Source organism: Myotis myotis, unplaced genomic scaffold (genome assembly GCF_014108235.1).
Source record: "Myotis myotis isolate mMyoMyo1 unplaced genomic scaffold, mMyoMyo1.p scaffold_m19_p_4, whole genome shotgun sequence".
Lineage (NCBI taxonomy): Eukaryota > Metazoa > Chordata > Mammalia > Chiroptera > Vespertilionidae > Myotis > Myotis myotis.
The window spans coordinates 5,510,254-5,536,671 of NW_023416346.1; the positions used below are offsets into that span (position 1 = coordinate 5,510,254).

Below are 26,418 nucleotides of genomic sequence, written 5' to 3' on the forward strand. Positions count from 1 at the left end.
CCAGAAGGGCAGAGTAGTTAGGCAGTTAAGGGGTTCAGGCCAGGAGGGTAGAGCTAATAGGCAGGGGGATCAGGCCAGGAGGGGAGAGCAGGTATGCAGTTAGGGGGATCAGGCAGGAAAGGAAAGCAGTTAGGCAGTTAGGGGGATCAGGCCAGGAGGGAAGAGCAGATAGGCAGTTAGGGGAATCAGGCAGGAGGGGAGAGCAGTTAGGTAGTTAGGAGGGTATCAGGCAGGAGGGGAGAACAGTTAGTCATTTAAGCGGTTCAGGCCGGGAGGGGAGAGCAAGTACGCTGTTAGGGGATCAGGCAGGAGGGGAAGCACTTAGGCAATTAGGGGCATCAGGACAGGAGGGGAGAGCAGATTGGCAGTTAGGAGGATCAGGCCAGGAGGGAGCATGAACAGGCAGGGGGATCAGGCCAGGAAGGTCAAGCAGAAGGCAGTTAGGGTGATCAGGCTAGGAGGCGAGCAGAGATAGGCAGTTTGGGGGATCCGGCCAGGAGGGACGAGCAGAAGGCAGTTAGGGGGATCAGGTCAGGAGTGTAGAGCAGTTAGAGGGATCAGTCTAGAGGGGAGAGCAGTTAGGGGGTTCAGGCCAGAAGTGGAGGGAAGTTAGGGGGATCAGGCCAGTAGGGAAAAGCAGTTAGCATTTAAGGGGATCAGGCCAGGAGGGGAGAGCAGTTATGCAGTTAGGAAGATCAGGCCAGGAGGGGAGAGCAATTTGGGTGTCAGGCCAGTAGGGCAGAGCAGTTAGGCAGTTAAGGGGTTCAGGCCAGGAGAGGGAAACAGTTATGGAGATCAGGCCAGAATGGGAGAGCTGTTAGGGGGACCAGGCAGGAAGGGAGAGCAATTAGGCAGTTAGTGGGATCAGGCCAGGAGGGGAGAGCAGATAGGCAGTTAGGAGGATATCAGGCAGGAGGGGAGAGCAGAAGGCAGGGGGATCAGGCAGGAGGGGAGAGCAGTTAGGTAGTTAGGGGGATCAGGCAAGAGGGGAGAGCAATTGAGTAGTTAGTGGAATTAGGCCTGGAGGGGAGAGCAGTTAGGCAGTTAGGGGATCAGGCAGGAGGGGAGAGCAGTTACGGGGATCAGGTCAGGAGGGGAGAGCTGTTAGGATCAGGCCAGAGGGGAGAGCAGTTAGGGGGTTCAGGCCAGAAGTGGAGGGCCGTTAGGGGGATCAGGCCAGTAGGGGAAAGCAGTTAGCAGTTAAGGGGTTCAATCCAAATGGGAGAGCTGATAAGCAGGGGGATCAGGCCAGGATGGGAGAGCAGTTACGAAGGTAGTAGGATCAGGCCGGGAGGGGATAGCAGTTTGGGGGATCAGGCCAGGAGGGGAGGGCAGTTTGGGGGATCAGGCCAATAGGGCAGAGCAGTTAAACGGTAAAGGGGTTCAGGCCAGGAGGGGAGAGCTAACAGGCAGAGGGCTCAGGCCAGGAGGGTAGAGCAGGTTCGCAGTTAGGGGGATCAGGCCAGGAGGGGAGAGCTGATAGGCAATTGGGGGATTAGGCTAGGAGAGGAGCGAAGATTAGCAGTTAGGGGGATCAGGCCAGGAGGGGAGAGCTGATAGGCTGTTAGGGGGATCAGGCCAGGAGGGGAGAGCAGATAGGCAGTTAGTGGTATCACGCCAGGAGGGGAGGGCTGATAGGTGGTTAGGGGGATCAGGCCAGTAGGGGAGAGCAGCTAGGCAGTTAAGGGGTTCAGGCCCGGAGGGGAGCACAGATAGGCAGTTAGTGGAATTGGGCCTGGAGGATAGAACAGAAGGCAAGGGGATCTGGCCTGGAGGGGAGAGCAGTTGGGATCAGTTTAGGAGGGGAGAGCAGTTAGGGGAATCAGTCCAGGAGGGGAGCGCAGATTGGCAATTAGGGGGATCAGGCCAGGAGGGGAGGGTGTTAAGGGGGATCATGCCAGTTGGGGAAAGCAGTTAGCTATTAAGCGGTTTAGGCCAGGAGGGGAGAGCCCATAGCAGGGGGATCAGGCCAGGAGGAGAGAGCTGTTACCCAGTTAGGGGGATCAGGCCAGTTTTAGAGAGCAGTTAGGGGTATCAGGCCAGGAGGGGAGAGCAGATAGGCACTTAGGGGGATCCGGCCAGGAGAGGAGAGCAGATAGGCAGTTGGGGGTATCAGGCCAGGAAGGGAGAGCAGTTACCCAGTTTGGGGGGTCAAGCCAGTTTTAGAGAGCAGTTATGGGTATCAGGCCAGGAGAGGAGAGCAGATAGGCATTTAGGGGGATCAGACTGGCAGGGAAGAGCAGTTAGCGGGATCAGGTCAGCAGGGTAGAACAGTTCTGTGTATCAGGCCGTCAGGGAGAGCATTTAGCGGGCGATCAGGCAGGCAGCCTCGGTTTCGTCCAGGTCATCCAGAAGGACATCTGGAAGGACGTCCAGAAGGATGTCCAGTCTAATTAGCATATTATGCTTTTATTATTATAGATGGCTAGAAAGCCAGGAATAATTGATTCTGGCTTGGGTCCTGCCTGTTGTAGGCTTTAATAACTCCTACACCACTGGCAGTATGTTATGTTTGCCTTGCTCTCTTCCAAGATTCTGTGTATGCCTTTGTAATTATTGAGTACATTGTTATCACTCAGTAATAATTTGCCTCATTCAAAATTAGAGTCTTCCCAGATTATAGGTTTTATAAGTGGCCACATGTTTATCATTATTATTCCTCACATTTCCAGATGCAAATCAGTTTAGCAAATATTTGTTGAATGCCCACTGTACTGTGTGTGCGGATTAGGTATTGAGTAGAATACAAGCTTTGCCTGGTAGTGGAGGTTCCCAAGGGGTTCCCAATGGCAATGGAAACCCTGTGGATGGAAGGATATTGCAACTTGGGAAATATCTCCATTTCAACCTAGAAGGATTAAAATTTTTTTAAAATTACAGTAAAGATACAAGAATGCATTCTAGTAAAAATTGAAAATTTGTAGAAAGAGCCATGGTTGTTCATGTAACTATTATGACATCGTCATTCCATCACATTCTACGTACCAGGATTAATTTGGATTACTTAATTTTGGTTTATTGTGCAAATTGTGATGTCAGGTATAATGACATCTAATATTGCTGAAATACTTTTATTTTTCAGAGGATAAGCACCCAAATTCATTTAACTTGTAAGAACTATTTATTTATTTTCTAATTAAACTTTGTTTTAATGGGTCTCAAAATTCTGTGACAGATTTTTGGTCAAGTTGTTTCCATTAAAAAGTACTGGTTTTAAAAACTGCCACACACACACTCCACAAAACATTCTCCTTTCCTTCTGAAGGTTTTACAATGCATTGTAATCATTAACCAGTCTTTTGCTGTTAAATTTAAATGGCCAATTGAGACAAGTTCTTCCACCACTGGTTAAGACTAGGGTGACGGTCTGGGGGGATAATATTCATTTAGCCTTCTGAGCTTTCTGGGCAGACGTGGTGACTTTGCCAGCTCCAGCTACCTTCTTATCCATTGCTTTGATGACACCCAGAGCAACTGTCTCATGTCACAAACAGCAAAAATGACCCAGAGGAGGGTAGTCAGAGAAACTCCCAACATAAATGGGCTTGCCAGGAACCATAGACGATGGCAGTATAAGCTTTTACCCAGAATGATGATCAGTCTTCTTCTGCTCATTGAGTTTACAAGCTATGTGAGCTTGATGACAATCCAGCACAGGTGTACATCCGGCACTGATTTGGCCTGGATGGCTCAGGATAATTATCAGAGTCGTGAAGCCAGCTCTTCCATTGCTGGGTCATTTTTGTGTCACCAGTCACATTGCCATGATGACCATCTTTGACAGACACATTCTTGGCATTGAAGCCCACATGGTCCCCAGGAAGAGCGTCACTCAGAACTACATGGTGCATCTCAGCAGACTTTATTTACTTCCGTTGAAACTTTGACTGGAGCAAAGGTGACCACCATGCTGGGTTTGAGGACCAGTCTCCACTCAGCCCACAGGAACAGTACCAGTACCACCAGTTTTGTAGAAATCCTGGAGAGGCAGACACAGGGCTTGTCGATTGGACGGGTTGGTGGCAGGATGCAATCCAGAGCTTCAGGCAGCGTGGTTCCAGTGACCTTGCCATCTTCACAGGTGACTTTCCATCCCTTGAACCAAGGCATGTTAGTGTTGTCACATTCCAACCAGAAATTGGCACAAATGCTACTGTGTCAGGCTTTTAGCCAATTTTCTTAATGTAGGTGCTGACTTCTTTAACAATTTCCTCTTATCTCTTCGGGCTGTAGGGCGGTTCAGTGGAATCCATTTTGTTAACACCAACAATCAGTGGTTTCACACCCAGTGTATAGGCCAGAAGGGCATGCTCATGGGTCTGCCCATTCTTGGAGATACCTGCTTCAAATTCAGCAACACCAGCAGCAACAATCAGGGCAGCACAGTCTGCCTGAGATGCACCTGTGATCATGTTTTTGATGAAGTCTCTGTGTCCTGGGGGCATCAGTGATGGTCACATAATACTTGCTGGTCTCCAATTTCCACAGGAGATATCAGTGGTGATACTACACTCACATTCAGCTTTCAAGAACCAGGCATACTTGAAGGCGCCCTTTCCCATCTCAGCAGCCACCTTCTCATTTTTTATTTTATTTTTTTGGTGGTTCTGTTGTTGATCCCACCACCTTTGTAGATCAAATGGCTAGTAGTGGTAGACTTGCCCAAATCTACATGTCCAATGACCATGATGTTGATATGAATCTTTTCTTCTCCCATTTTGGCTTAGATTTAGTAGTGGTTTTCACAACACCTGTGTTCTGGCAGCAAACCTGTTTCGAAAAAGCTAAGGAGTGTTTGTTTAAGGAGATAACTGTCATCATTGAATTATAGCCTGATAATGGCTTTTTGCTTCACATTATAGTGTAACTCTCTTAATTTTTAAATCTGAAAACTGTTGTCAGCATTAGGTAGAACTGTAGAAGTCTACTGTGAGTAAATGGAAAACACAAAAATGAATACCGACTGAAAAGAAGATGAGCTATTGCCTCTCTTAAATATTATTATACAGTAAAATTGATGTTGGGGTGTGTGTATAGTATAGTTCTGTGGATTTTGATATACGTATAGATCAGTGTAACTAACACCAAAGTTACAGTAGAAAACATTTACGTCACTCCGAAGAAACTCCTTTGTGCTACCTCTAATCACACTCTCTTCCCACCCCAAACCTTAGGAGTCACTGATCTGTGCTCCATCACTATAGTTTTGTCACTCTGAGGATGGCACATAGAGTCAGGCTGGGTGTGATCTTTTTAGTCTTGCTTTTTTTCCCACTCATAATGCTTTTGAGAGTATCCAAGGTGTGTATATCAATAGTTTGTTCCTTTTTTATTGTTGTTGTACTCCATTGTATGAACGTACCACATTTGGGTTGTTACCAGTTTTTGATAATTATAAGCAGAGCTGCTATAAAAATTCATGTGCAAGTGTCCATAAGTTTGCATTTCTAGGGTAATTACCTGAGAGTGAGATTGCTGTATGATTACGCTACCATTTATGGTAAAACTAGTTAGCTAGAGTTTGAGTGCTAGAACGGATAGAGTAGCAGAGACCCAAGTTGCTTGAATACCAAGTTGTTTGCTTCTTATTAGCTATGCAACCCTGAGTGAGTTTAACCTCTTTGTGCCTCAGTTTCCTCATCTGTAGAATGAAGTTGATAATACTAACCACTGGGATTGTTTTGTTGGATTCAAAGCATGCTGTCTGCGGGGGAGGGGGGGATTTCAGGAATTGCTCTCGAAGGTGAAAAAGTTTAGGGATGTAGATGTATGGGAGTCCTGTATAACATCTAAAGGTTGGACCAGATTTCCAATTTTGATGGTTTTACTTACTTGCCCTCCCAATATTAAAAAATCATGTTCATCAAAAATTAGTATATTGCTATATTTCTTAAAGAAATTGCAATAAGTAGCTCAGAAGCAACTAACACGTTAATCAAGCACCAGGCTTGACACTCCTCAAGTGTATAAGCCTGAGTACTTTTCCACAAAAGAAGTAATTTGTATAATCACTAAATGTTATTTTTATGCCTTTTTAAAGCTAGCTGATGAGGACACTTGATGAGGCATGATTTCGTGGAGCCTCCAAGATAAACCTTCTACAATTTCTCAGATCCTATCTTAAACACATCTTTTTACAGGAAACCTCTCAAGTTTTGAGGAGAACTTTGAGGAGAGAATTGCAAAAGTTCAACATGCCCAGTCAAATCTCTCCCTAGAGTACTATGTCATTAGAAAATGCAACGGAGGCCCCTTTCTTGCATAACTGCTGTGTGGTATGGTCTAGCTGGGTCTGAGCAAGTATCAAGGTATGTGTTTCCCCCCCAGAGAATGTCTCTCTAGCCTATAAGGTATGCAGAAAGGGCTACCTATTCACCTACATGACAATGGATGAAACCCAGTATGTGGAAAGAGGAACCTAAATGCCCTTTCTTTTCCGTTAGTTCAGTTGTTTTGTAATGTTTTCCCATGACACAATCCATCAGCTGAGGACAGTTCTTCACCTGGGATTCCAGGGGAAACTGGGTGGGACAGGAAGCCTTGAGCACACAATCTGGGATGTTATCTTTGAACTGTTTCCTTACTGCCTCCTTCCTCTCCCCCAGTACCACCAACAAGCCAACACTGAGGTTTACCTGGAGCCTTTCCTCACAGTTGGAACATCCTTCCTTCTTCTGCCCTGTTAACCCTACCTGAACCAATTCCTGCAAATTCTAGCTCAGTAGAAGACTCCTCTCATCCCACACACCACTCATTTGGACGCCATATCCGATTCCATAGTCCCTCATTAAGTCCTATCTTTTCTAGTCAACTTTGGCACCTCATGCCATACTTCCTCTCTGTGACCTGTTTTGTATACACATGGCCTGAAGGTTTACAATTAGACTATCACTCCCTGATTGGTAGGACAGCCTTAAATTCTCTACGTCCTATCTCCCACAAATGCCTGAAAGAATTGCTGCCTGATATTTAATTGACAAACTAAACATCTGTTATCATTTTGTGTTGAAAAATAGCATGTAGCATGTTCTAATGGCCACACAAGTCCTGTGGAAAGCCATAGTTTGTAAGAGAAACACGCATTTCACAGACTGTCTAAAGGAAACTGGTGCTTTGCCATGCTGCTAGTGTTGAAGGTGTGGCTATACAGCCTGCCTGGGCAGAGCATGTCTTCACAGTGTAGATTGCAGTCAGAGCTGCAGGCAGCTTTTCCCTGGCTCCATCATGGTTCCTAGCCTTCCCCATGATTCCTTGTCCACTTACAATGTTGAAGAGGACTAGGAATTTACTTGCAAATATAGACAAACTTGGACTATAAACAATTGTATCCTATTTGTCTCATATGAAACTTGCATCTTATACAGGAGAAGGGTGTGTGTGTGTATTATGAGCCTAAGTTGAACTCTCTGTAGGACAACCAACTTAAATCCAGAATAAACTTTTTTTTAAACTTGTGGACATTTTAATGAACTTCCCTCCATGTAGCTTCAAGCTTCCAGGACACAGGTCCCACCAAAACCCTTAATCTTGCCCTCAGCTCTTTTGCTGAAGAACTTGGCCTTCACAATGACAGGCTGCTTTGGTGCTTTCCCTTCCCCAGAACTTTGTAGTAGCCAGTCACACCAAATCAGTGACAGGAGCAACTCCAGTCTTGCTTTTGGCAGCATTTACCCGTGTCTGCTCACTGGCCAGGGTCCACAGTTATCTAGATTGACAGTTGGGCAGAAGTTCTGGTTCCTCTTTAAGTGGTAATGCCTCACACCAACCTTCCCAAAGTAGCCTGGGTAATATTTGTCAAAGTTTCTCCTGTGATGATGCAAGCCACCAGCATTACCTCGGCCCCCTGGGTGCTTCCTATGCTTGCCAATGTGGCCGTGGCTCATGTGGCCCCGAAGTTTTTGAGTCCTCCTCAGTCTGGGTGGCATGTCAGTGGCTGAGATGCAAGAGGAGAATAAACATTTTTTATACTTCTAAATAAACCTACCTGTAAAGCTCCAATTATGTCCTTTAGGAGAATCCATGTAGTCATTTGCCTTTAGGGAAATGGTCTCTAGTCTGCTTCTTGCCATGATTTCTGTGTCACTACAAGCCACGTCCAACTCAGGTTCCTTCCAGACTGCTGTCCATAAAGACGCAGGCTCTAAAGGCCTCTTCTCTGTACCATCTCCACTCCTGCCACTAGGCCACCACCGACCCTGGAACTTACTGCATAGTAGGTGGTATCTGTACTCCCGTGAGTCTAGCAGTGAATGCCCCCTACACCCGATCATAATCTTTCCCACCATTTCTACCTCTTACTTCTCAGATCCTCTTCTCTGTCCACTCCACCCAAGCACACATTCACTGGAGTCTAAACATACCGTAAGTCATCCTGCCACTCTGTCCGTACTGTCTCTGCCTGAAGTTCTGCACATTCCCCTGGGTTTGTTCCATCTGCACATTCCTCAGGACCCACTGCTGAAAAAGCTCATTTTTATTTTCACCTCAGTGGTTCATTCCATCTCTGAAGGCCCACAGATCTAAATGTACTCAACACTCATTTTTTCCAAATGGGGTGGTGTGATGGAGTGCCTAATGGCCACAAAGTCCTTTCATCTCTGTATGTACACCCCTTCAACAGTGTGACTCTGTAGCTCTTTCTGTGAAGGGGTAGAGTCTGTGTATTCCTTTAATTTGGACTGTGCTTATACCTTGCTTTGGCCAATAAAATGCAGTGAAACTCTGGGTGACTTCTGAGCCCAGGTCTCAAGAAGTCTTGTAGCTTTCCTCTTGCACCCTGGGGACCCCAAAGCACCCATGGGAAGAAGCCCCAGCTAGCCTGCTGGAGGAAGAGAGATGATGTGGAGAGAGAGGCCAGTCAACAGCCAATCATCAGACATATGAGTGAGGCCATCTTAAAATATTCAGCCGCAGTCACATTGCAGATGACTTTGTAACCGCATAAGGGACTGTAGGAAAGACAACAGAAGAATGACTCGGCTGATTCTAGCTCAAATTGCTAACCCACAGAATTGTGAGCAAATGAAATGGTTGTTATTTGTAAATAAATAAATACATATTGATTAATTGACATTTAAAAAACAATTATGCTTGGAACTATCCTGTATCTTGTTTGTGGTCGTAATTACATTCGTGCACATCTGTCAAAACTTGGAACTATACATAAAAAAGAGTAAATATACTGTGTATGAATTTTTAAATTAAGATATACTTTAGAGCAATTTTGCTGAAGAAATTCATTTATTTGATAAATGTGGCTAAATGTATAGGTAGCATGTTACTGTGAGAAAAGAAATCTGACACTTTGAAAATAAATTTGCACATAATACACACTCAGTAATGTTAGTTTCCTTCCTCCTTGCACACAAATACTTCATGATCATCTGTCAAGGCTGCTAAAGAAAGTGTTCCTACTCTAGGAAAAAGCTGGATCTCAGGTGGTTTCTAAGATCCTGTGATTGGTTTGAAAGATACATAAATGACTATGTTGGAATGCTTGCATAAAGTAAAGTATATAAGTGCTACCACACTATTCTAAAGGCTGGCCCCCTAGAACATTTTACTTTCAAAGACTTAGACTCGGGTATAAATAAACCATTAGCCCTCTTGTTAATAGAAATTACTTAAAACTTTAAAATAATACAAAAGAATGATCAAAGGTCCTTTCATTATCATACTGGAGCATTAACTGAGAGGCCCACCCAAGGATTATTTAGTTCTCTAGGGGATTGCATCTTTGGTTCATTATTTACTAACTAGAGGCCTAGTGCACAGATTTGTGCACCAGTGGGGTCCCTCGGCCTGGCCTGTGCCCTCTTGAAATCCGGGACCCCCTCGGGATGTCAGACAGCTGGTTTTGGCCCGATCCCCACAGGCCAGGCCGAAGGACCCCACCAGTGCACGAATCTGTGTATGGGGCCTCTATGCATATAAGATCTTGGGTTAATCTCATCCCTCCCTCCCCAGTGCCCCCTCCCCTCTGAGATTCAACAGTCTGTTCCATGTTTTCATGCATGTGGTTTCTGTTTCTGCAATGAGCGTCTGCCCCCTGGTGGTCAGTGTGCGTCATAGCTACTGGTGGCAGCATCTGCCCCCGGTGGTCACTGTATGTCATAGCTACTGGTCGGACTGTTGGACAGTCACTTAGGCATATATATATATAGACTAGAGGCCTGGTGCATGAAATTTGTGTGTTGGGGGGGGGGGGGCGTCCCTCAGCCTGACCTGCACCCTTTCTAATCTGGGATCCCTCTCGCAATCTGGAACCACTGGCTCCTAACCGCTCACCTGCATGCCTGCATGATGCCCCTAACTGCTCCACTGCTGGCTTGATCGCTCTAACTGTTCTCCCCTGCTGGCCTGATCCCCCTAACTGCCTAACTGCTCTCCCCTCCTGGCCTGATCATCCTATCTGCTCTCCCCTGCCCGCCTGATCCCCCTACTGCTCTCCCCTCCTGGCCTGATCCCCCTAACTGCCTAACTGCTCTCCCCTGCCAGCCTGATTCCCCTAATTGCCTAACTGCCACTTTCTCCCTTCTCCCTTCTCCCACTGTGCCAGCCTTCTCATCTTCTCCCTTCTCACGCGGTGCTGGCCTTCTCCTGCGGCGTCTTCTCCTGTGGCCTCTGCAAAAGGGACCATGGCACTGGACCAGCCCTCACAGCCGCTGCAACTTCTGGCCCTCGACCCCTGCAGCCGCTGTGGCTTTGTCTGGAAGGACGTCCAGAAGGTCATCCGGAAGATGTCCGGTCTAATTAGCATATTACCCTTTTATTAGTATAGATGATGATTACGGTCCAGACTTCTTGAAGTGACATGTTAAATTACATGTCTTTGTCTGGAAAAGTTGTATAAGTTTCTGTTTGGTAGACGAAATAATCCTAAGGATTTAGATTAACTGTCCTATAGTACATCTAATTTAGCTATCCTAGTAGCATTACTTTCAGTTCCTATATATACTGAATCTGTCAAATATTCTTTGAATCAGCCTTACATCCTGCTGGTTCCCTCAGTAATAAGTTAGTATTTGTCAGATGTTCATTCTGTATTTGTATGTGAGTCATGTTTTTAATTTTGAAAATTATGTTTTGACACCCAAACACCCTGTGACAGTGGTCGGCAAACTGTGGCTCGCGAGCCACATGCGGCTCTTTGGCCCCTTGAGTGTGGCTCTTCCACAAAATACCGACTTCTGCGTATGGGCCATGAAGTTTCAATCGCACTGTACATGTGCGCCCACACATGATATTTTGTGGAAGAGCCACACTCAAGGGGCCAAAGAGCCGTATGTAACTTGCGAGCCGCAGTTTGCCGACCACTGCCCTACGACATTGCCTGTGGATCATGTCCCGTCCTACACAAAATCCCTGAAATTCACTACTGATTGCTGGTTTTAATGCTGTATCAGCACCTTGAAATACTGTGGTCATTACTGGTACCTGAGGAGGTCTTCACAGGAAAAAAACCTGGATACCTCTGCAGGTTGGGTGGGTGCTCAAGAACACTGCAGAAAGACTTTCTAGAGCAGTGATGGTGAACCTATGACACGCGTGTCAGAGGTGACACGTGAACTCATTTTTTTGGTTGATTTTTCTTTGTTAAATAGCATTTAAATATATAAAATAAATATCAAAAATGTAAGTCTTTGTTTTATTATGGTTGCAAATATCAAAAAATTTCTATATGTGACACGGCACCAGAGTTAAGTTAGGGTTTTTCAAAATGCTGACACGCCGAGCTCAAAAGGTTCGCCATCACTGTTCTAGAGCTACTCTCACAAAATGAGAAACTGATGTTCCTTCCATCATGTTATTGTTCTCTCTTTAAGGATGACATTAGGAATCTTTGTTTTAGGCAATCCAGAGCAAATAGACTCACACTAGGCCCTTTTTTCCTGTCAAACACTATTTATATAATCTTCTTTTGCTAGTAATGGCCATAAAATAACTATATTGGAGCAATAAACATTGATAAACTACCAACTGCCTCAAAAATCTAATAGCTTTGGCAAAATATACTGCAGTTCATTGTGATAGAGCCTCCTTTTCCCTAACAGGTTTTATTTTAACATAATCAAATCAACAAATTCAGCAAATGGGCAGTGTGTTCCAGGCACTAGGCATTGCTCTGCCCTACATCCTCACTTCATACCGCTCCAAGCAGGCTCCCCTGCTACTCATTGTCAGTCATTGATTTGCAATTGTCCAGAATGAACATGGAGACTAGAGCTCAAATGGAGGGTCTCAGTCTGCCCTGTCAGCCAGCACCCAAAGGATTTAAAATGGATTCAAACTAAAGAGTGGATCTTTTTTACATTAATAAAAAGTTATCTACAAGACCACTGAGTATTAAATACATACAAATTTGAAACATCCTGAGAGACAGGAAGAACAGATTAAAACATGGTTCACTAACAACTGGTATTTATAAATATTCTGAATTAGCTTGACAACATATTTTTTATTGATTTTAGAGAGGGAGAGAGAGAGAGAGAGAGAGAGAGAGAGAGAGAGAGAGAGAAACATCAATGATGAGAGAGAATTACGGATCAGCTGCCTCCTGCACGCCCCCTACTGGGGATCAAGCCCACTACTCGGGCCTGTGTCCTGACCAGAATCAAACCGTGACCTCCTGGTTCATAAGTCAGTGCTCAATCTCTGAACCACGCAGGCTGGGCCATTGTCTCTACTTTTAAAATTAGCCCTTCAGGAAATCCTGCCATTTGTGACCACATTGATGAACCTGGAGGGCATTATGCTAAGTTAAATAAGCCAGACAAAGACAAATACTGCATGGTATCACTTATATTAGACTCTAAAAAAAAAAGTCAAACTCATAGCAACAGTATAGAGTGGTGGTTATCAGGGACTAGGGAATGAGGAAATAAGAAGAGGTTGGTAAAAGGGTACAGACTTTCAGTTATTAGAATAAGTTCTGGGAATCTAATGTATAGCCTGGTGGCTATAGTTAACAATACTGTATTGTATAGTTGAAAGTTACTAAGAGAGTAGATCTTAAGTGTTCTCACCACAAAAAGCAAAAGAAGAATATGAAGTGATGGGATGGATGTCTTAACTCAGGGGTGGGAATCCTTTCACAATGTATATGTATATCAAATGCTCACATTGTGCACTTTTAAATATATTAAAATTTTATTTGTCATTATACCTCAATAAAGCCAAGGAAAAAATAAATGAATAAATAAAGGGAAATAAATAAAATTAGCCCTTCAGATCAGGAGAGGTTGAATGAATGAAAAGCCAGAACTGTTACCTAGTTATTTGAAGAAGATTGTTAATCGGGAGCACTTGAGGTCCAAGTGTCAGGAGCTTGGGGAAGTCTTCTTGGCTAAAAGAGATAAAGACCATCATTTAAATTTTGTTTTCCTGCTTCTAAGTTGGGTTTTTTACAATCTAATGACCTAATTGACTTTCTGTCAATAGGCTTCTTTTGTGAGGCTGTTTCTCTGTGACTAGTGAGAGGAAATAACTGGTAACTTTTAAATGAGGAAAGCCCAACTCTAACCAGGAACGGAGCCTGCCATTGCCCTCATCCCTAACCCTATAGTGAGCCTTTCCTCAGGGCTCAGAGACCTTCCTTGCCCACTGGCATCGGAAGTCCATTGAGTTATCTCCCGACCTCTTCCCAAATGAGCCACATCTATACTATTCGTGCATTTAAGGATGTTTATAGGCCTAAGTGAATTTCTGTTACTCATTGAAATTTAAGCTTCTTAAGTGGGTCAGCTATCATAGAGTTCCTAGAAACAATCAGTTATAAATGCACAATACACATTAATTTTTAGAGTGAAAAATATTTTCTTGATTTGGAAACTTCCTTTTATGTGACAGGAAAACAAATCTCTCTTTGTACTATGCATGCATATGTATATTCTCTGTATGTGTAAGTTCTATATACATATTCACCCTTGGGTCTATTACCACCATGAAATACAGGTGTCCTAAAAATAGGACTTTATTGCTATGAGGGGTCCAGGAAAGGAAGTGTTTCTAACTGTTGAAATTGATCCCAAAGGGATATAGTAGAATTTCCTAGCTGAGCCTGAAGAAAAAAAGTGCCATAGTCTCCCTTTTGAGGGTTCAGGTAAATGTAGAGGACTTAAGGGGCAGTGGGCAGAATTAGGAAGGAGGCGTTCTTGAATTATCACCCAGCCCTCGCACGGAAGCAGCATGATGTGGCGGGGAAGCATGGCTTTGTGAATCAGTCCATGGGTTCAAGTCGCCGCTCTCTGATCTCTCACTGAGGCTCTTTTATAAAAATGGCTAACATCATGTCATAGGTATGATTAAATGAATTAAAGTATGTGAAGCATATATGATATAGCAAAGCGTGCCCATGAGCATAGTCCCATACCCCTCTTTACAGTCTGCCTCTAGCTTGGCTCCCCAAACTCACTGCTTGTCAGTCTTTCACACCACACTATAGTCTAATCATACAGAATTATGTACAGGGTTTTTTGTCTGTTCTTTTTATTTTGTCTTAAGCATGTTGTTTCCACGCTGTCATGTATCTTATGCCCTTCACTTTCATCCAGGGCTGGCCTTCCACTTGGACTCTGAAACCCATTTATATTTATACTAATGATGAACCCCTACTTCAAGATGCACTTCAGGTCACCTAGTTTTTGAGGTCTGACGTGTGTAAGCCAAGATGGCAATTTTTGATATACAGTGAAAATTCAACTGATTACATTTTTGTGTGATTTAGCCACCTCACACCAGCTTGCAAGAGCTGATTGTGCACAACACTTTCCAACTCCGTGGCAACTGATATCATCTTAATAGCTTAAAACTGATTGTGAACAGAAATGTGTAAACTACAAGGCAGGGAGCTCCCCTTGCACCAAGAGCCTGATGTTAAACATTTATCATTACACCACTGATACTGTCTCTTTGGGTGAGTTGTGTGGGAGGGCAAGCCGTCTTCACAAGATTATATCGTGTGGACTTGGATCAGGGACTTCAGTGATGTGATTCTCACATTTAATGGTATCAGCATGAGACCTCCTCCAGGTCCTTTTCTGAAATGGTGGTATTCCTGCCTTTCAGCTAACGTTTGTTTTTACTAAGTTGTAGTAATATGCCAATCCTGTTTCCCTGAAATGAGGTCAAACTCATTTTTTTTTGAAACCATGCCACTCCCAGGTTACATATATAGGATGCCCCCCCCCCAAAAAAAATGTAGTGCTTTTTAAAGTAAATTTACCAAGTTACGTAACCAACTCCATAATCCAGTTTTAGAGTATTTCTGTCACTCTGATAAAATTCCTTGTGCCCCAATTCACCATAGCTAAGATTTGGAAACAGCCTAAGTGCCCATCAGCAGATGAATGGATTAGAAAACTGTGGTACATCTACACGATGGAATACTATGCTGCGGTAAAAAAAAAAAAAAAAAAAAAAAAAAAAAAAAAAAAAAGGAACTCTTGCCTTTTGCAACAGCATGGATGGACCTGGAGAGCATTATGCTAAGTGAAATAAGCCAGTCAGAGAAAGATAAATATCACATGATCTCACTCATTTGTGGATTATAGAGAACAACATAGACTGATGAACAGGGACAGATCCAAAGACTGAGAAACAGCGATCAGGCTATCAATCCCCAGAAGGAAAGTAGGGGAGGGCGGGGGTAAGGGGAAGAGATCAACCGAAGGACTTGTATACATGTATATAAGCCAAACCAATGGACATGGACAACAGGGGGATGGGAGCATGAGTGTGCGGGGCGGGGGGGGGGGGAGGTTGGGGGTTAGTGGGGGGGATGAGGACACATTGGTAATACCTTAACTAATAATAAAAAATAATAAAAAAAATTCCTTGTGCCCATTTGCCTTCACTCCATCCCCCTTGCCCCCAGCCCTTTGCAACACTAATCTACTTTGTGTGTCTATAAATTTGTATTTTGTGGACATTTCATATAAATTGAATCATATGTTATATGGTCTTTTGTGTTTGGCTTCTTTCATATAGCAAAATGTTTTTTAGGTTCATCCATGGTTATGCCATATATCAATAATTAATTCCTTTTAATTGTTGAATCGTATTATGTTATGTGTATATACCACATTATGGTTATCTGTTTGCTGTGGGTAGACATTTGGGGTGTTCCAAGTTTTTGGTTCTTATAAATAATGCTGTGAACATTCAAGTACATGTCCTTGTGTAGACATGTGTTTTTATTTCTCTTGGGTAGATTCCTAGAGTAGAATTGCTGGGTTGTATGGTAAAGTTATGCTTAACTTTTTAAAGAAACTGTCCATCTGTTTTCCAAGGTGGCTGAACCATTTTACAGTCCCACCAGCAATTCGTGGGGAATGATCTATGGGTACTTGAAAAGCATGTGTATGTTGCTCATCTTGTGAGAAGTGTTTTACAAATGCCAGCTAGGTCAATTTTGCGCTGGTGGTGTGTAAACTTTCCATATTCTTGCTGATTTTCTTTCTAGATGTTCCATCTATTGTCAATAATGGAATGTTGAACTCTTTGTTAGTGTTTCTTTGTCTTTAGTTTTCAACAGTTTCTTACGATGTGTCTGGGTGTGGATTTCTTTGTATTTATTATTTTTGGTGTTCTCTCAGCTTCTCAACAATTTTGAGCTGTTTTTTTCTTCAAATACTTTTTAGCATCACACTCTTTTTCTTCTCCATATTGCATCCCAATTACACAAATATTAGAGCCCTTATTGTTATCCTACAGGTCCCTGAAGCTTTATTCTCCCCTCCCCCGTCTTTTTTCTTTCTTTTATTTAAATGGGCTGGTTTATTTACCTATTTTAAAGTTTACTGCCTCCATTGTGCTATTGCATTCTTTCAGTGAATTTTTAATTTTGGTTATTTCATTTTCCAATTCTAAAGTTTCAATTGGATTATCCTTTATATCTTCACTTTGCCAATACTTTCTATTTTGACTTACTTTCAAGAGTGGTCAAGTTTGGCAATTGCTCTTTTGAGCATTTTTATAATAGCTGTTTTAACATATTTATTAGATAATTTATACATTTGTGTCATCTCATTATTGGTGTCTGTTGATTGTCTTTTCCCATGTGAGTTGGCATTTTTGTGCTGCTTTATATGCTAATTTTGGACCTTATCCTGGACGTTTTGATTATTATGTATTAGACTCTGAATCTTGTTTCAATTTAATGGTGAATGTTGATATACAGGGTGTCCCAAAAAAATGTGTACACACTTTAACAACTGATAGCTCAATTTTGAAAATGAAATTATCTTAATAAACACTGCCTTTATAATTATTCAAAGTGTGTATATACATTTTGGGGCACACCCTATATTTGCTTTAGCAGTCAACTGACCTAGTTAGGGTCATACTGCAAGTTCCAACTCACTTTCTGTAGCTCCAATGTCCAGTTTAGTATTCAATGCCTTTGCAGTGTTATTCAGATCTGCCCCACGTGTGACATCCTTTCGTCACTCTGGGACCTGAGTGTTAGTCTGTTAGCTCAGTTCTCAAAGTCTTTGACATGTTAATTAGGATCGCATCCACATATGCACGGGGGGGGGGGGGGGGGCGCGGGGGGCGGGGCCGGGGGGGGGGGCGGCGCGGTGACCTGAGTTGTTCATCAGCAGCTTTAAGAGCTTTCCTGAGCTCTTCCCTCTTTGTTATTTTCATGGTACTTTCTGGTTTCCTAGAACTTTCTTTTTTGGTCCTCCAGTGAAAAGCCACACATTTTCATGATGCACTGCCTCTCGAGTACAAGGGGCAGGCAGGCAGAGAAAGAAAGTAAAAAAAAACAAAAAAAAAACTACAATGGGATTTGGCTTTGCCCTTTTGGAACTATAGCTCCACCAAATAGAATGGAAGGTTCCTCTCCTTCTAGAGTTTTAACTCCTACAGTCTCCCTCTGCCAATCAATTTTATTGCTGCTGCGACAGCCTCAATCATGGGATATTTCTGGGCATAAGAGAAGGGAGAAAACGGAGAGAAAAACCCAGGGGATTTCCCTCCTCCCCCCTGCCCACCCCCCAGTCTCTTTGAGTTTTTGTGGTTCCCGTTTCCAAAAACAGCACCTTGAGCCAGAACATGTGCTCCAACCACAGTGCTCACTTTCAGGTTTTGTTGTGTTGAGTTCAGGCCAGAAAATACAAGAGGAAAAAAAAGTAGTAATGTCACCACCAGGTCAGTTGTACATGGCTTTTTGGTATTCTTCCCTGACCCGCCTGCTGATATCCACGTTAAACAGTTCCTTCCTCACAGCTGCTGATACATTTGTCCAGATGTTATAGTTGCATGCGGTGGACAGAAAGGTTAGTGCGTTTGTTGACTGATATTTTTTAAGTGATGTTTTGGATTCTCCCCTACCCAAATTTTTATATCTTGCAAATAATAGATTCAGAGATGCAGTGTTTGGTGTAGTGAAGTGGACACGAGTTTCTAATGGTAAGTAGAGGAGCTACACTATTGGCAGAAGACACAATGCCCTCCTGAAAAACAAAGCCACTTTTCTGAAGGCATGGGTGGTAATCCCATCCGGAAGCACAGTTCTTTGTCCTCAGGGAGCATATCATTGACCTTGTTGTTTTCCTTGGCCCTTTCTCTTACTTCTCTTACTTCTCTCCTGCTGTCACATTTTCTTCCCTCTATCCTGCTGTTTTCCAGTAACCTTTGCGCCCCAGGACTTCATTCATCAACTCTTTTCTCCTCCTCCCTTCTCTGTTTGTCTCTGGTTTCCCCTAAACTTTCTCCTTCCTAACATTATGGTCTTGCATTTTATCACCAGACTCTGTCTTCCAAGGATAAATACACTGCCCTGTGACATCTTAGGGTGTACGTGCTTGCTTGCACTTGAGGGATGGAGAAGTTAGGCTGGAGAGGTGGGGATGTGTGTAATCAGCTTTTGACTCATAGATTATGCTCAGACCTGAGTCTCTGCAAGGCTTTGTGGTGGGCTAGCTGGCTGCTTTTCCACGATATTAGGGCTTTTTCTCTCATCCAGTATTTCTGGTGATTGTGGCGCCAGGCCACATGAAGCTCCAGCAGTCAGGAATATGGGTTTAGAAAGAAAGTAGTATTCAAGCCACACTAACCTCATTAACTTGGGAATCTATCAGAGCCTCCTAAACTGTTTTTTGGTTTGGTTTTGTTGTTAATCTTGACATCTAATAGGGAGAAACTAGTAAATGACAGTTACTTTTATGGAAATATTTGCTATTGTTAGTTACGTGGTGCAGAATCTCTGCTGGAAGGAAGTCCTAAAAGCACCTGGGTGAAGCACGTGCTTTTATGCTGCAGCAGCTTTCACTGTTTTTTTATGGTGGAAACATACATTCCTTAAAAACCACAGTGGGCTTCCCAGGTGTCTCTTCAGATCCATCAGATTTCAGGTACATTCAAGCTTAACTCATAATCGTCTGGGCATATAATGATGTACAGATAAAAACGTGTTGGTACAACAGATATGATACCTTTGGAAAGAAAATTCTCAAGTACAGCATGTTGTCTCATTTATTACCACTAAAAGCCATTATCCCCTTGGCTGGGGGCAGGGCAGCAGCAGGGAGCTGCCTGAGTTCTGACCCCACTGTTTTTATGCCAGACTCACCCTCCTTGCACAAGGGCAGGTTAATGATACTCATTTTCCACTGCTAAGACTTTCATTCTTCCTTTCAGCAGTAGCCAAAGTGACTAATTAAAAAGAAAGTACTTATTATTCCCACTCTTTATTTTACAAAGTACTCTTCATTTCAATGGCATGTTTCTGTGGAGATCTCTTTTTGTTGTTGTTTTTTAATATATTTTTATTGATTTCAGAGAGGAAGGAAGAGAGAGAAAGAAACACCAGTGATGAGAGAGAATCATTGATCAGCTGCCTCCTCCACATCCCCTACTGGGGATTGAGCCCGCAACCCGGGCATGTGCCCTTGACTGGAATCGAACCTGGGACCCTTCAGTCTGCAGGCCGATGCTCTATCCACTGAGCCAAACTGGCTAGGGTATGTGGAGACCTCTTTAGCTGTGGGAGCAGTTTGACTTTAGTGATTAAATAGGCAACAATTCTACAAATAATACTGATTTAATTATGTGCAAGGCCTGATAATTAAAGCAACTTCATTCAAGGCCAGTATAACACTTGTAACCCCCTGACTATAATAATTTTCAGGCCCAATTAAATGAATTATTCCTTACTGATTGTGAAATATTCCCAGATAGCACTGTTAAAGGCTGTATTGAATTCAGATTGTTGCATTATTTTTTAAAGCTTGTCTTGGGATAACTTGCATTTCCCAGAACCTGTGAGCTCTAAACTGAAAGGTTCTGGTCCAACATTGATGGGATTTGAAAATTGGACCTTGGAGATCACAGAATTCAGGTGCCTTCCCGGTGCCAGAATCCTCTTCACAATATTTTCTCAGACAGGCAGCTATCTGACTCTTGACCTCTTCCCCCCCCCCCAAAGAAATTCTTTTCTTCCATGCATTTTTTGAGGCTGCTCACTCATCTTTCCATGATAGGTCATTCTTTATTCCCAAGCCAAGATCTGCCTTCCCGGAACTCTCACCATTGTTCCCAGCTCTCTCCTCGATAGCCACACAGAGCAAATCTCCTTTGTCCGAAATAGTTAAAGCTGTCTGTTTTCCTACTTTCTTTTCCTCATTCTCCCACCTATAGTCTTCTCAAGCTAAAAAAATTCCTGGTTTTTTTCAACAGCTTCTTATTTCAATGATTTTAATAGAAAAATTCAAATAGTATAATGAATATTCAGATTCTCCACTAGCCAGGATTATCAGCTATTGAGACTTTGTCATATTTTTCTTAAATAAAGCAATTAAAACATTACAGAAATAGCTATTTCCCCCCTTGATCATCTCTCCTAGTGTCATCAGTTTCATGCTCTTATAGGTATGTACAAATAACATAGATTTGTTTTGGATCTCTGTTTTAATTTATATAAATGATGGTATTATGCATATGTGTATGTATTCTGTCCACACAGCAAAATGTCTTAGATCTTTACATATGTTTTGTATTAATCTTTCCATGCTATATATTGTATTAGTCATTGCATATAACTAATATTGTTGGCTGTTTGCCATCTGGGCCTATGGTTGGATTGTACCTAGTCCCTTCCCCTTTTGAAGTTAGGTGTGGCCATGTGACTTGCTTTGGTCAATGAAATGTCAGCAAAAGTAATGGGTGTACTTCCAAATGGAAGGTGTTTGTTTGTTTGTGTTTTAATTCTCACCAGAGAACATGCTTAGAGAGAGAAACATCGATGTGAGAGAAATATCAGTTGGTTGCCTTCTGTACGTGCCTCAACCAGTAATCGAACCCGCAACCTTTAGGTGCACAGGATGATGCTCAACCAACTGAGCCTCTCTGGCCGGGCCAAATGGAAATTTTAAGAGCCAGTCTGAGTTTTACCTCATTTCATTCCCCCTGGCAACTAGAGAGGGGGCCTCTGTCAGCCTGATTCTAAGAATAGGTACATTGAGCTTTTGTGCCAACATACTTTAAATATGTAGCATAAGGAATAAATAGACTTTGGTTGTGTTAAGCCACTCAAGTTTTAGGTTCCTTTTGTTAAAATGACCCATCCTGATTGATAAGTAGACCTACAACATTATTTTTAGCTGCTGCAAAGTATCCCAAAGTATGAATAGACCTTTTTCTGCCTTGCCATTCTCCTATTTACAGAAGCCTAACTACTTCCTGAATTTTGAATTTATAAACAGTTCTGTTTTGGTAATTGTGTAAATTTGTGAGAGTTTCTCCAGAATATGTAACTGGAAATGGGATTGCTGGGTCACAGGATATGGTTACTTTCAGTTTTACAGGATTCTGTCTTTACCATCCAGAGTGGCTATACCAATTTACATTCTCACCCTTTCAACTGTCATTTGTGTGACATGATCCCTAAACCTTTTTCTAATCTTGGTTCCCCTCCCTGAATTTCCTTTTGTTCGTTATTGTTTCTCAGTGATACTCAGACTGGAACTTTGCTGTCCGGTTGTTATCCAACTGAGGTAGATATGTTTCCAAATTCAGCCCAGATTGAGTAGCTGTATCACCCTGTGGTATTTGCTGGCATCAAAAACCAAACTGCTCTCATCCTTTATTTAAGAAGCAAGGTTTTGAAACTTGCAGTGGCTTTACATATGTTCTAGTTAAATTTCATTCTGTTTTTGCTTATCATGCTAACTTTTGAATCTTCCCCTTTTCTCTGATGAATATTATTCCTAGGTAATAACCCTAAGTTTATATGTTATTGATCAAAGTTTGGATCAGCACAGGACCAAGGGCATAGAGCTCCGTGTCCCACCACAAGACACCTTTCAGGTTAACCTTTCTGAAGCCTGGATTCTTCATCTTATCAACTGGAAGTCCTGATAGCCTTTATAGTCCTGTCTGCTTCCACATATACTGTACCTATAAAGAATTATCCCGATAATGATTCAAGTGACTGTAACAGAAGAGAGTCTGGGATAAGTTGGGTGTGATTTTAGAGAGCTTGTGCTTGCTGCTAGTGACTTTTTCCTTTTTTTATTTATTATTGACAGTGTTACAGATGGCCCCCATTTCCACCCCCTTTGCTCCCCTCCACCCAACCCCTCCCCAGGCCTTCCCCACACTATTGTCTGTGTCCATGAGTTATGCATATATGTTCTTTGGTTAGTCTCTTTTTTTCTTTTTCAAGTACTTATCCAACCAATACTTTATTATTCTGGTCTAGAATTTAGTTTGGAGGGAGAGCCAAGCTTTTTATTTGTAACTAGTCACCTGATGCACAGATTCATGCACATTAAAAGGAAATTAATTAGAAGGTGGCCGGCAGGGCAGGACTGGGCGAGATGGGCAGTCCCTGGAGCCAACCTCCCATAGTCCCTCCCTGGCTGGCCACACCTGGGGTGGTGCCATGGCTTGACGGGCATCTGCGGAGTGAGCGGGGTCCCTCCGACAGTTGGGGTCCTTCGGCCTGGCCTGTGGGGATAGGCCAAAACCGGCTCTCCAACATCCCCCCAGGGGTCCTGGTGTGTGAGAGGGCACTCTGCAAAGTTGCTGTCGTACAGGGTGTGGAATGCAAACGCAAGTGTGCAGTAACCAGATTCGGGGCCGACAGTGCCCCAGCAACAACATATCCCATGGCCGAAGGTGGAATCATGCGGCCCCTTGAGGAATCAGGCTCCCTCCTCTCTGATTCCAGGGTATGTCACCCAAGAACTGCCACTGCCAAGTCACTGCAGCTCGGCAGCTCCTGTGTTGAGCGTCTGCCCCCGGTGGTTGGTGCGTGTCATAACTACTGGTCGGACGGACACTTAGCATATTAGCCTTTTATGTATATAGATTATTTTAATCCACCCCTTTGAAAATAAGGGAAATTATGCCTCTCTCCAGTCTGTTGGGAGATTTGGTTTCTATGAGTTTTCATAAATGAGACATTGTGATTCTGCTGTCATAGGTGCAGATAGTCTTTTAGCCCTGAGGAGAGGAACAAGATGGTTTCCAGAATTATGACCAGCCATGATACCTTGTGCTCTCCTCCCCAGCTAGGGTATCTTTTCTCACTGACCAGGCCAAACCTGTTCATAGTTCCAGGAACAGTAAGGACTCCCTAGGCCAGTAGCTCAGGTCATCCCAAGTTAGGCTTGCTGGTGGTCTTTGTCGTGTTCTTTGAGACCAACTACATGCCTAATTTTCAGTTACTGTTTTTGTATTTGGATTCTTAATTACATATGTCAGAAACCCAACTCAAATTAGCCTAAAAAACAGAAAGTTTATTGGTAAATGAATATCTCATGGACTGCTACCTGTAGGAATGGCTGCATCCTCACACACATTGCAGCCCTAAATCTCCTTCTCTCAGGCAGGTTATATGCAGCAGATGCAATGCCTCTTCTTCAATACTTCTGTCAAAAAACCCTTGGATGACTAGCTGATGTAGCCTGGGTCGTGTGCCTTACACCCAGGAGTTGTGTATGTGTTGGGGAGGTAGAGATTGCCTTCACCCAGACCGCATGGACTGAGAGTGAGCCCTCATTCATTCCTCTTTCATACACATCCTGAGTGTTTATGTAATAGGCACCATGTTAGGCTCAGGGGTTATCACATGAACAGCACAGGCATAGTCACTGCCTTCTTAAAATATATAAGTGTGAAAAAATGGACTTTAAGGTGCTCACAGTAATAAAGGAGAAGTTACTGATGATAGAAAGTAAATGACAGGGGCTCTGACCTACTCTGAGGCAGATGAGGGAAGGCTGCCCTGAGGAGGTGTTGTTTGGATTAATCTGACATGAGAAGGAGTTAGCTGTGTGAAGTAGGAAGAGTGATGATGGGCAATCAGAAGCAGGTTGGGGGTTGGATAATACGTACAGAGCTGTGGAGTTAGAGTGTATTCCAGGCACTAAAAGGAGACCAGAATGGTTGGATCACAGAGACTGAAGGGGCAGAGAGGCACGGGTGGGGATGGAGAATTAGGTTGGCACCATCTTGCTAGAGGTTTGGGAGCTATACAAGATTTAAGCAGCAATTCAAAGTGATTAACAGCCCTGGTCCATGTGGGTAACTCATTTCCTGAGATACAGCTTTGTCTAGTTAATTATGTAGCCAAAACAACCCACCTAGTTGGGATTTAAATCTAGGCACCACAATATCTGTCCAGACCTGGTTCAGGCAATGCCTGTCTCCCAGGAAACAATCTTCACTGCCCCTTTCTTCCTGCCACTGGGAGGGGGTGGGTTTTCCTCCCTTCCTGCTCCCTTGCCACCCTGCTCAGAGAACTCTCATGGTTTTGTTTACCCCATCCAGGTCTGGGCAGGACTTGTTGGTGTCCAGCCAGGGTAATGATTGGCATCTGTGCAAAAGTTATCATAGCAGGCCTGACTTTGAAAGGCCTACTTACAAGGTTGTCCCTTGCTTGGCATCTGAGAACTTGATTTTCACAAGGGTTCCCACCATTCCCAGAATTGATAACGGTGGTTCATTGTGCCTGAACTGTTTATACAAACAATGTAGTTTCTGCTAAACACCTGCTTTCCTTCTTGGAGTCTGGAATTTTGATGTTTGCCAAACAGAGGGTACCTATGTGACAAGCCTCCAATCAAAAGCCTTGTGCACTGAGTCCCTAATGAGCTTCCCAAGTAGACCACATTTCACATGTGTTGTCATAACTGGTTGCTAGGGAAATTAAGCACATCCAGTGTAATTCCACTGGGAGAGGTCTCTTGGAAGCTTATGCCTGGTCTCCCTGTCCTTTTCCCTTTGCAGATTGTGCTTTGTATCTTTTCACTGTAATAAATCATAGTCATGAGTATGATTATATGCTGAGTTATGTGAGTCCTAGAGAATCACAGAACTTGGGGTGGTCTTGGGGACCTCTGACACAGCACCCTTGCATAGCAATCCTTTCTATATAAAAAAAGGCTAATATGCAAATTGTCCCCTCAACCGGGAGTTCGACCAGGGGGTGGGGCTGGCCCCCCAACCACCTGCGGCCCATCCCCCTCGCCAGTCCCACCCCCAATTGGCCCCCCCCAACCCCAATTGGGGGTGGGGTCGGCCCACCAACTGCTCACAGCCCCTCCCGCCAGCTGGCCTGGCCCAATCGGCCCCAATTGGGGCGGGCCAGCTGGACCCCACCTGTGCACGAATTCGTGCACCAGGCCTCTAGTTAAATATTTGTTCAACGCTATTCAAAGGAGAGTGTGAACTTGGTAAGGAACCAGGCCAGAGAAAGGGAATCTGGTGGGCACTGATTCTCCACTCCTTTTGAGCAGTCAGCTTTGGCCCTAAATTGTACTCTGCACTCTACTAAGCTACAGTCCTACAGGGACCCACAAGAGGATCTGTGAGCACTGGGGAGCAATGGAAGGATTTTACACTAAGGAGTATCACAGTCAGAAAAAAATCATCAGGAAAATGTGTGGGGAGAGTTTGCTTTACCAGATTAAAACTTACTACAAAGCTCCTATACTAAAAATAGTGTGGTAACAGACTAGAAATTTGATCCAACACCCAGATTTTCCAAATTCCAGTCCAAGTTCCTTCATCAAATCTCTACTGAGCTTTCCCATGGGTTCTATAAGAGTGAACATGTGAGACTCAGTTCCTTCTCAGCTTTACTTCTGAGACAGGTCATGCAAAAATGCACTGACACCATCTGCAGTAGAACACTGAATTTTTTGTTGTTATTAATCCTCACCTGAGGTTGTTTTTTTCCATTGATTTAGAGAGAGTGGGAAGGAAGGGGAAAGGAAGGGAGGGGAGGAAAGAGAAGGAAAGGAAGGGAGGGGAGGAAGGAGGGAGGGAGGGAGAGAGAGAGAAACATAGCTTCGAGAGAGACACAACATTGATTGGCTGCCTCCTGCACTCACCCCACCACCCACCAGGGCCCGGGATCAAGCCTGCAACCCTTTGGTGCATGGGATGCTGCTCTAACCACTGAAC

General features: G+C 43.6%; 1 protein-coding gene and 1 pseudogene across 2 annotated transcripts in view; one reads left to right on the forward strand and one right to left on the reverse strand.

Moving 5' to 3' along the window:
* The window catches only part of JADE3 (jade family PHD finger 3), a 100,133-nt gene that overhangs the window by 9,673 nt on the left and 64,042 nt on the right, over window positions 1-26,418 (forward strand). The window lies entirely within an intron of this gene.
* LOC118654017 lies at window positions 3,383-4,717 on the reverse strand (annotated as a pseudogene).